The sequence below is a fragment of the Drosophila innubila genome (assembly GCF_004354385.1).
Source record: "Drosophila innubila isolate TH190305 chromosome 2L unlocalized genomic scaffold, UK_Dinn_1.0 4_B_2L, whole genome shotgun sequence".
Classification (NCBI taxonomy): Eukaryota; Metazoa; Arthropoda; class Insecta; order Diptera; family Drosophilidae; genus Drosophila; species Drosophila innubila.
Window position 1 is genome coordinate 27,513,576 of NW_022995372.1, and position 11,955 is coordinate 27,525,530.

The following is an 11,955-nucleotide window of genomic DNA, read 5'->3' on the forward strand; positions in this document are numbered from 1 at the left end:
TTATATCAAGTATTAATTTTAAGTATCGAAAATACTTAACTCGAGCTTAGTACGGCATTTTTTTCATTGTGTAATATCAATTTAAAACCAACTTCAATAATTTCATTGTAAATTAATTTTGCATTTTTGTACAAATTATTATTTTTGATATTTAAATTATTTTATTTTATACATTTATTACATATTTATTTATTTATTAAAATTTAAAAAGATCCCAAAATGGCAAAAAGAATTATTAAATGAACACTGAAATTTAGCTCCACGATTATTTACTACAATAGAGTATTCAAAGTCGTATTCGTATTCGAACTCGTTTTCATGTCCCTAGTTTGGCAAAAAATAAATGAACTTTTAACTATGCCACGTCGGCGCCATGTCACAATAGAGTCATAACGCCATCATTCTGACAAAAGCCATAAAAATAGCGGCTTAAATAGCAACAGCATGTCTAGCATTTGCGCGCCCCTTATCCCGGACTCTCGGAGACCAGAACCCGGAGACGTCATGACGTCGTATTTGCCACACAAAAACGACCACTTCACACTTTTTGCTCTGGCACTTTTTTGCAAGCTTTAATAAACGGGCAACAAACTCGGCAAAAATTTTATGCTTTTATTGTGCAAATAAAAGCACGCGAAAACTACTTAATCAAGTTCCATTCGTTGCCGGGACCCAGACCCATATAGATACATGCCTTTACTACGGCTCCAGCTCCAGCTCCAGCTTCGACTCCGGCAGGCGGAATCGCCGTTTTGTATGCAACAGAAAGCAAAAACAAAGCCCGGCTAACAGCAACAGCAGCAGCAAACTTTGCCGACGCGATCTGTTTTTTTTTTTGTGAAAAACAACAAATGAAACTCACAACAAAAAAATTAACATGGGAATGCTGAAAGCTGAGACAACATACAAGTCAAACCCCACCGAGAAACTAAGTAAAATGACTTTCAGATGCTCTACACCTATAAAGGTTAATAATAAAATTAAATTCGAACTTATCAGATACTTCGCCATCTGGCGATTGGAAAATAATAATCTGCTAAATACAGGTGTAGAAGTAACAAATGACGAGAAGAAAAGCTAAATGGGCAAAACTATATATAACTTTACTAAATATTATAGGAAGATATGGGACAGTAGAAAGACGTATGTAAATCCAGAAATTCCCTCTAGATGCATTAGGAATGCAAAACAACAAAAAATATTAAAATTTATCTCAGAGGTCTATTTTGTTAGCATTAATGTAATTAATTAAATGTTCTTTAAAGACTTGCAATCCAAAGTAGTTTCTGCCAAAGAGCTCAATTGAAATCTTCTACACCAGAAATTGCTGAAAAGTTTCATGAATTTTGTGCTTTATTCTTACATTTTTGTTTTCTCGATATTACAAAACCTATACTCCTGTGTAATGCAATTCCTTGTTTAAGACGTCTCTCAATGTTTAGAGAAACGAGAGTGTTCTGAGTTATTTTTAATTGAGTTTTTTTAGAGAATGGCTATTATTCTGGCAAGTTAACATATAGTAACAATATTCAGAACCGGGTGCATATCTATTGACACGTCTTATACACCCGTTTAAACAATTCAGTTAACCGCACTCTGGCTGTGTGCCAAAAAGAAATGTTTCTATCTTCAAGTTGAGCTCAAATTTATGACAGCAATTAGCGGGCCAAAGGGGCGTGTTCTGGGAGTATTACAAGTAGGGCTGGAAAACTCTTCAATTAATTTGTTGAGCTGCTCAGACAACAAAACTCGCGCATCAATCAAGACCTAGTCAAAGAGAAACCGAGAGCCTTTACTTTTGGGTGTGAAAAATCGACAAAAGCACAAAAGTTGGAGGACAAATAGAAAAATGGGAAAATAAGAAACTAGGAAAAGGGAACGCTTTAAATGCTGCCAGCTTTGGTCGCGTGCCGCAGCGACAGCTCGTAAATAAACGTCTCCTTTTTAATTACCGCACTCAAGTTGAATTTTAAATGCCATCAAACTTGGCTATTGGCCAAAATAAAAATTAAAATGTAGGGAGCTCATTCACTTACCTGTATCGTTTCCGTTGCGGAATATTTCCGATTGTAGTCAACATGATGAAGGTTCGGCATACTGGTTCACTGGCTCACTGATAATGGCAACGGATAAGGGCCTTTTAGCACGTGTCCTTGTCGTCCTTGTCGATGTTTTGGGGGTTGCTCGAGATATGCCACTTTATGATACATTTGTGTTAATTTTTGTTGTCCTCCCCCTTTAGAATGGTTTAATTTGACTGCAAAGAGAGAAAAGTCGAAAAGAAAAATACACACAAAATAATTTTAATGTGAAGCTCAAGTTGAAAAAGTGTAAATTACTTTCCCCAGCCAACCCTTAGGCATGTTTACCAATGTCGATATTGTTAATACGCCACGTGTATAACAGCTTACTGTTTGTTTGCGAAAGAGAATGAGCAATAGGAAGATAGAGAGAGACAGACAGAGAGATAGATAGTATATAGGACTTTTGGGCTTGCCGGATTTATTGGCAAGTTTACGCTACGTGCTTTGACTAAATTTATAAGCTGAATACACACACAAGAAGCAATAAACGCTGTGCAGCTCAGTTGATTAAAGTGTATAAAGGGGGCACAAAATATCTGCTACAAATTATTGCAGTTGAAAGATAAGCCATTTATAAGTATAGTTGAGAAAAAAAATGATAGTATCGCATATATATAATTAGTATATTATCTATAGTATAGTATATTATCTAATCTAAAGTGTATGTAGTCTATGGTTTGATTTCATAGAGATAAAAAATAAAAAATAAACTTTAAATTACGCTTTTATTAAATTATGTTATTATCACAATAATTCACAATAGTTCACAATAATTCACAATAATTCCCCGCGTTTGCTCTGAAGTTGTTGCGACTTGCATATCAACAACTTGGTTGGACAAAGAAAATACCCGAATAAAGACGATGAAAGTGCTTAAACTCCGGTCTGGCCATTTAAAACAAAAGAGGAAATGCCCAATTGCCTGTTTAACAGGGCTAATTGACTTTTGTAGCTGTCATAAATGTTGACACACATAAAATGTATCCACAGGACGTGCAACAGCTGTCAAATGCGGGGCAATTTTGAACGCTTATTAAACTTTATGTGCAGACTATTTTACAAGCCAAAATTACGTTTAAGCCCAACTATAAGGAATGATCGTAAAACCCATGTTAACTGGGGCCACATCAAGTTGAACCCATTAACTGCTTGGGTGGCAAATTCAGGCATCATTTTAATAGATTGAACTTATATACATTTTCTCTATTCTTTGTAATGAATTAAGAAAATTTAAATAAATATTATGTTAACGAGGAATCAATTTGCATATTTGCAACTCTCACAATTTCTCAGTTTTTGGCCAAATATATTAGACCAATTAAAAAACTAATATTAAGTAAATAATAATTTTATATATATTTTTTTGGGCTAAGTAGTTTTCAAAATTAAGCGCGGATTTTTTAATCTCGAGATACTATGTTATCTTGTACATAAATATGTAGGTATATCTATATCTGTCAGGACAAAAATTCCTTCACCTTATTTTCGCTTCATTTATTCAAAACTGGCCCGGCAACGACAATCGCCAGGCACGACTAAAAAATTCAATTTAGACTCATTAGAGTGCTCCTCTCCACGGAAATCTTTAGTAAAAGGCGAAAGATTTATTCGACAAATGAAGAGAAGCCAGAGTATAGATGCATTATAGCTACATGCAGTTTACATGACGACAGACCTAAACTGTTTGGGAATTATAAGGCTAAAGGAAATTGATATAGCACCTTAAAGTAGGCTACGCTTGAGTAAACTTCCCTTCTTCAGTTCAACATCTAGTAGTTTCTCAATTGCTGGACAGCAAACGTTAAACTGATTTTTGTTGGAATTAGACGGAGTGCTAGAAGCTTGCACCACCTCAGTCAAGGGTTGACCCGGTAATTCACTGTTGCCGGGATTTTAGCCCACATAAGAAATATTGAACGAGATGAGTCTTTTGCAATAATTGTAGTCAACTTTCGAGATTCTACTATAGAGAATGTCTTGCTGGTAAGTCAAAATTTATGTATTAATGGTACCATTGGAATAAGCTATTCAAATCGTATATGACACGGTCGTGCGACGAGAACGCATTTTATACCCGTCGCATTTAGTCTCGGTCTTTTGGTTTGTATTTGGAAAGCTGCAAAGTACGAAAATTACAGAAATATTTAAACTGCTTGCAGATCATTGCGAGTGCTGTTCCACTCAGGAATGTAAAGGATGAATTGAAACAAAATTACACCCGATTCGACGAATATATAGACCAATTGTCTCTAAAGTTCCACTTAGAGAGCTTAACAATCGATTAGATCAATATACGAGAGAAGTTCACTCAGACTTAGAATCCAAATTCATGGAACATAAAGCAGATCGATATGCTACATTTGAGAAAAGGGTCACAAACATAATACATGTGGCCAAGGAAGCGGGATATTCTGACCATTTCCTCGACAAAGTATACAATAAGTTTGTTTATGCGAAAGTAATGGGAAGAAATCTTTAGAGTTTAACTAGTAGAAAAAGAACGACGCTTATTTTACTACATTACTACTATACATTAGTCATTGTCTTGAGTAGCTTATGACGCACCTCATTTGACAGCGCTACAAATTGGCAACTTTAATATGATTTAGATAAGTTGTTTCAATGCTTGAATATCAACAACAACAGTAACAATAAAAGGAAGAAGAAGATGAAGAAGGAGATTGAAGTACTACTAAATAAAACAGCAACTCATTTTGTACCCTGCGGGACAGCAGGCAAGTTGGCTTATACAATGGGAGGTCCTTTTGCTCTCCATATGTTGTATGACCAAAATTTATTAGCTGCTTATATGTGTGTGTATTTGTGAAGGGGGAAAGGATGGGAGGAAATGGTCGTACCATTTGGTCTGTGCTTGTACGTGGTAAGCACATGTTAATCTCAAATCACAATGGTGCCATAAGCAAGCCCATTTAATCGGCTGGACCTTTCGCTGGATATAAATTAAATGGTTTAATAATTGAGTTAGTGCAACTTCGGGCCAATACGTGTTGACCCGAGGCGCTTAAAGTTGTTGTTCTCGTACGGCTTATGCAAATTGTGTGGTTTCAATCGAACTGCAACTGATTTAAGAGTCCTGCCACGCACCGACGCAGCAGACAGAAGTCTCACGCTCCAGTGAAGGGTCAGCACATGGCCAATGCAAGTAAACTTCCGTCAAGTGGCATGCACCAAGTGGCAAGTAGCAAGTGGCATGTGGCAGTTGGCTAAAAAGGGCCAACTGCTTGCATTGCCATCAAGTAAGCAGTCATAAATTATGCAGCGACATAGTCAAAGGACAACAACGACGCCAACAAAAGCAGCAAGGACATGCACATGCAAATGCCAAGGCATTGCCATCCTTGGCCTCCTCTCTTTATCCCACATTCTTTTTCTCACCCTCCTTATTCTCTATTAACTCCATAGAATACTCCAAATGGCTCAGCAGTTAATAAGCACAAGTGCGGGGGCGGCAGGAGGTACTGCAATGCAGTGCAGCAGTTGCAAATTATGACAAACTGTACTACAAAGTAGTTTCTTACCCTAGAATTTTCTGTTGCTGAGCGACTCCCTCTAACTGTACTTGCGGATCACTGCGCAATGCTTTAAGGAGAAATCTGCCAAGGATGCATAAAATTGCTACACGACTTTAAAGTGATGCCGCAAAAGAAAAGATCATCAGATTGGTACCAAACTTTTATGTATTTCATGCAAATATGCAAGAAATAATTAATTTTCAAGCATCTTTATACTTTAAAAATATGAAAATTATTATTAATGAAACCGGTTGTGAAGAGATAATACGCCCTGTTTAATTAAGTTTTAAGCTAAATTTATAAGAAGCGTATCTTGTTTCAAGTTACTTTACTTGCCAGTAATTAATCACAGATCTTTTAACTATAAGCAATTCTGTCAAAAAAAAACAAAGCTTATGAACTTGTAATTCTCTCTAATCCCTCGATGTGTGGCACTTGAGACGCGAACGATAATCCGATTATTTTTAATGAAATTTTTAAAGCGAATAATCGGATTATTATCATGCACACAAAATTGCTAAATTTGGAACAAGTAATTCTGTTAATAATAAAGATTTGTTAAAAAACATGCTACAATAAGTAAAGGAAAGGTATCGAATTTAATTTTCTTATTGAAATAAAATACAAAGTTTCATTATTTGATAAACATAATTGTACTTGAAACTTATTAAACTCAATGTAGTATGAATGTTTTTGTTTTGCAGTTTGTCGTAATGCCTGCTGGAAAACAACAACAACTTTTAAACCAAACTCACATTGCACAGAAACTTGGCCCAAACTTTATGAAAAACTATGCGACAGACTCAAGGCAAAAAACTTTTACCCCAAGTTGAAGCTACAACTTAAACCCAACAGGTTAAGTACAACCAAATTCTGACTTTCACAGACAGCTGCCAGCTAATTGCAGCAAAAACAACAACAACTTAATATAAAAGAACAGCAACAACTGCTTATAGTTATGACAATTTATAACACTCTTTCTCCAGCCATTGTCGTTCCTTGACAATGTTCAGGGACATTAACTTGGCTCATTGTTGTTGGGGAATAACAGCCGAGGAGATTGTTACCAGAAAACTTAATGAAGTTTATAGTTACTGTGCTGCAATTTAATTAGATTAAATGAAGTTCTGAGCTCATCAGCTACAGCAACAACAATAAAAACAAATTGTTTGCTTTAGACAAAGTTTAAACCATTTGTCATCGCCACAGCCGCCAAAAACTTTGCCAAAATGCCAACAAATCTAGAAATATAAATAAAGTAGAATCAGGAAATATCAACAAAAATCAATAAATAAGACAGGGGCACTCTTGATTGAGCTCTATACGAAAGCGTAAGGCCAAGAACAACTGAAATCGCAATATCAACAACAACAAGCAGAGAGCAAGCGAAAGAGAACCGTAACAACAATAAAAATTTATTGTTATCCTTAAAAACAAGCGAAACAATCAGCAATAAACACAAAAAAGCGAACTTTATAAGTAATGCTGAATATTTAATGCTCTATCTGTATATAAAAGAATTTTAAAATAAGATAACTAAATACAAAGCTAAGTTATACAAAGCTTAAACAGGCAATGTGGGAAAAAAAATTTTAAAATAAATTAAAATCCACTTCAATTCAAATAAATAGAGACAACAAATTTTTTAAATCTATATTATTTTATTAAATATTTATATATTTTAGATTGATTTTTTGTTGACGATAACATATTATTATTATGAAATCAGAAACTAAAACATAAAGTTTTAAACGAAATTATTGATACATATTTATACATTACCGGTTTACCGTCAGTGTATCACATTATTATGGCATAAAACGAGAAGATCGTTTACCAAATATAGATGAAATCGAGATAAGAAATATGATTGAAAAACAACATTAGTTTTAATTATTTATCAGTCAATTACAGGCTATTTAAATTTTACAGACCAAATTCCCTGTCATTTTATGAAAAAGCTTTCATGAAGCTATCTGGAGTTTTTGGCAGCAGAGCCTTCAAGTATCACCACAAAATCGTATTACCCTTCAGGTTAAAGAGTGCACTCGAGTGCTAAAAGCAGAAATAGAATGAAAATCAGCAGATATCAGCGGCATTAAGCGTGCAAATACTTCTTGAGCTGCGTTTCTTTATATGCATGGCAAGGACTTAACACGGCTGTTTGGGTGTATTAAGCTGCGCCACAGAAATTGTCGACTAGGCAGTTTAAACCTGAAGTTTACAAACTTTGGCAGCTGCGATTTTCAATTCAAAAGAAAAACAATAACAAACAAGGAAAAAAAACACGGTGCCATAACGGTAAAATGAAAAAAGGACAGCACCCTAAACAAGTATGCGGCTTGAACTGAAAGGAAAACACTTGAAATTCGAAGTGGATGCGGAACACGACTTGGCCATGTTACCCACTTGTTTACGCTTGTAGTTTTCCAATTGAATTTTTGGCCCCATCGAACAATTGCCAACGAGTGGGAAAGAGATTGATATGAGGAAAAAAGGAAGAGGGAAAAGCAACAATTTGGCAAAGAAACAAATTATGCGCACTGTGCAGACGCTGCAACAAATCTAATAAAAAATTAACAAACCCAAAAACTGAATCCAGACTCGTATATGGCCACTTGCACCGCTGGCTACATTTCTACCTGGTCAACAGACGACACAGGACACCCTCTATCCGTGAATTGCTATGCACAGAGGACCAAAATCGAAAAGCGCGCAAAATGCAGGCCAAATGGGGTTACAAAATAGCGACGTCAATTCCCAGCGGATATTCAAAAGAGACGCACAGTGGCAAAGCAAATATTAAAAATGCTTACAATATCTATTTATATATTGTTGAGAGAAAAGGGGTTTTAAAGAAATAGCCTAGAAAATTAACCTACAATATTTCAAATGAACCTTAAAAAGTTTTATGAAAAAAAGCTTGATCATTTCATTTTCAGCATCTATTTTTGTGTCGTAGCGCCACCGGCTATTTTTGCTTGTATCTTTTAATCAGAAAGGTAGATTGTATTCGTCTTTATTCACTAAATAAATTTAAACTGAGTTGCTAATCGGATATAACAAAAAATTTCTTTTTTAATTTGACATTTTTCATAATATTGTCACATTTATGCGAACGAATTTATAGTAAAGGGGCTGTGGAAATTCCTATATACGCAATTCCTAATTCATATATTGCAAACAAAGTCAGTGATACTTTCTCATAAGCTTTTAAATAAAAAAACAATGCGAATTTATATTTTCCATATTATATTAGCTTTCTAGTATTTATTTGATATATTTTCTATATAAAGAAATCAAAACTCATAACCCTATTTTAATGTCTTATATAAGCATTTACACCACTGTGCAGTGGCTATGAATTGAAATGGGGGTAAGGCTAACGGGTCGCTTCAAATGACAGCGACTGAAATTGAAGTTGGCAAACGTTTTTCGAGGGTTGGTTTTAAAATGCAAACACCCAAACCAGGGTTCAATATGCGACAGAGACAGCAGAGCATAGAGCACAGAGCAGAAGGCATAGAGCGTAGGTCGCTACAGTTGGCAGGCAGTTGGGGTCCTGGAATTGCATAGCTTTACATAACGCAGGACAGCACGTGTTCTGTTATGCCGTTGTACTCTGAAACCAATTGGGACACCGCCTGTCAATGTCTGGGCTCAGTTCAACTTATGTTTATCATTTCCCATTCAACTGAACGACCGATAACCAAACAAAGCGCATTTATCTCAACGCAGCTAAATCAAGCCTAAGTCGAGTCCTTTTGTCGCGTGTCAAGAAATCAAGCGAGCCTTTTTTGATTTGCCACAAGAGTCTGGTGGCAACACGAAAATTAAGAACCAACGGAAACCCGCTAAACAATAGCGGAAATAATTTTATTATACTTGGCGTATTTGCATGAACAAACAGCCATAAAGACGTCTGTGAAACGAAGCAACCCATTTTACTTCGTGGCCTCAATAACAAGACATTTCAAGTGCTAATGAGAAAACGGTAATAAAGGACGTTTTTACCTTTTAAACGGAACAAACGAAACGTAAAAAGTAAACAAGACTTTGAATAGATTGTAGTTAAATAAAGTTTACAAAAATTGAGGGTGGAGGTGCTATTTTATTATTTCAAATGTTTTTAATTTTCCATGATTTTTTAAGCCAGTACAATTATTAAATAATTAAATTGTTAAAAATCAGACTTAAGATAATGTAACTGTCCACGATTTCTAAATCAAGCTAAAATTAAATTATATATAGTAAAATATAAAAATGTAAGTATTTTTAGTACTTTTTCCAATGTGTTGAATAACTATACCATTTGTTGCCATAGTATATAAAGATTTATGAAAACTTTTATTTTTTTCTCTTTTTCACTATATTGTAAGTTGTAACCTTTATTATATTAGTAATATTAAAATGATGAAATTGATAAACTTGATTATGATTAAAGATATCCACTTTTCCTTTTATTTTGAATTAGCGAAGACAAAATCCGTATTAAGCTTTATAACTGCTCTTAAATAAATTTATTAAAGCTTTTTAATTTTCAAACAACTTTCTATTTCTTTCTTCTGTATTAAAATCATAGAAATTTTAAAGTGCTATGTATGACTGATATCTAGACATCTGCTCAGCTCTCAATTTGGCTCATATATTATTTAAGCAAAAGTGTAAAATGAACGAAAAGAAAGTAGACGAGGACACAAAGCTGTGCTCAGTTGAGTTTGAACAGTGTTCAGCAAAGCGTTTTGTTGCAATGGATTTATGCGTCTTTTGATAACTAATTCCCTTTGGGCAGCTGTCAACAAGCAGATAAACTGCCAAGGCAACTCCCAAAGTAACCAACAAATGTGAAAGAGCAAACGTATTTTTAAATCGTGAACAAAATGAAAAACTTAAAGTTCGCTCCACATTTCTAGAGTTGTAAAAACAGCATGGGTTTTAAATGTTCCGCATTTCGAAATAATCGTTCTTGAGTAACTGAGAATGACTGGCAAAGTGTCAGCCTGTCAGACTGGTTGACTGTCTAACTGCCACTTATATTAATTTGCTGTTAAATGGCAACCCTGATGGAATTTTCTTTTTTGAGGGTTGCGGCTCCTTAACGCATGTCCAAATGTGCAGAAAAAATGGCCAAAAACAATTTGAGGCAATCAGCTGCCGCGTACGTGACATGAGCTTCAACTTCCCGCTTGATGTTTTTCATCCTGTGGCCAACAACTATTGATAACAGAGCGAGAGAAATGTTGGAAAATGTAGTGCAAAATGCAAACAGCTGCTACCCAGCCGCCTTCCAAATGGGCGACAAAGAAACAGTTGCAAATGTCAATGAACTCGCCCCAAATGCTGCTAACGAGCACGTGAGACAAGTGTACCGGAAAATGAGCTAATTTACTCTCCAATTGCTGTTAGTTTCTTGAGTCTTTGAGTTCTTGGACAGCTTGGGCCACGTGTCCGTGCATCCAGCAAAAAGTCAAGAGATTCAATTTGATACATAAATCATGCCAGACCTCAGATGAGCACGCAATCAGCTGTTTGTCACAGTGCAGGTTAGGAATAGTACGGAATGGAACACCATCAAATGGGATAAAATGGAATGGGCTGAGCTGTTGGATCATGTCAATCAAGCCACAAGAACAACGTGTGTCCCAAGGGTTGCGAGTACCAGACATGAGAGCTTGCTTGGGGTGGTCAAATGCTATTTATCGAATGTAATAGTCAGAAAGATACCCTCTAATTTAAAGTAAAATTTAGTGAATCCATAAAATATGCAGAGTCAAACACAAATTTTTTAGATTTGAGTACAAGAAGAAGGCAAAAAGTGACAAAAAAAAATTGGAATGAAAAACTAAGAGAGCTGTAATTAGAAGAAAAATAATTTAAGTCTAAAAAAAACTAGTTATAACTTTTGCTGTTTCCTACTATTTGTATTTTGGTAAAGTTTCGAAAAATTGTTTTCTTTGTTTATCTAATTTTTACGAATTATTTGGATTTTTTTTAAAGATACCTAAAGTGATAACCTCTTATATATGGTGAGTACTGAATATTTAATATGCATATTTTTTCTTTTTTTAAGAATCTGGGATTTCAACGACTTTTCATTGACGAATGGCCTTATAACGAATTTTTTTTAAATAAATATGAGCATTTTCAAACATTATTTTTTAGTGAACAACCTTTGAAAGATATACTCTCATATCTAATAAGATGTTTTAGCTGTGAACCGATGTATATCTAAGGTAATATCCCGTTTATCTGAAAAGCACCCCCAGCTTTTCTTTACTCTGCAGGGTATAAATATTGAAGCTTACGATTTATCGATGGCTTCGATGTAGGCGATAATT

General features: G+C 35.1%; 1 non-coding gene across 1 annotated transcript; it reads right to left on the bottom strand.

The window, feature by feature from the left end:
* Positions 1-3,604: 3,604 nt before the first annotated feature.
* Positions 3,605-3,719, bottom strand: LOC117782439. The gene has a single exon (XR_004617266.1). It is a non-coding gene; the product is annotated as a U5 spliceosomal RNA (small nuclear RNA).
* Positions 3,720-11,955: the final 8,236 nt, after the last annotated feature.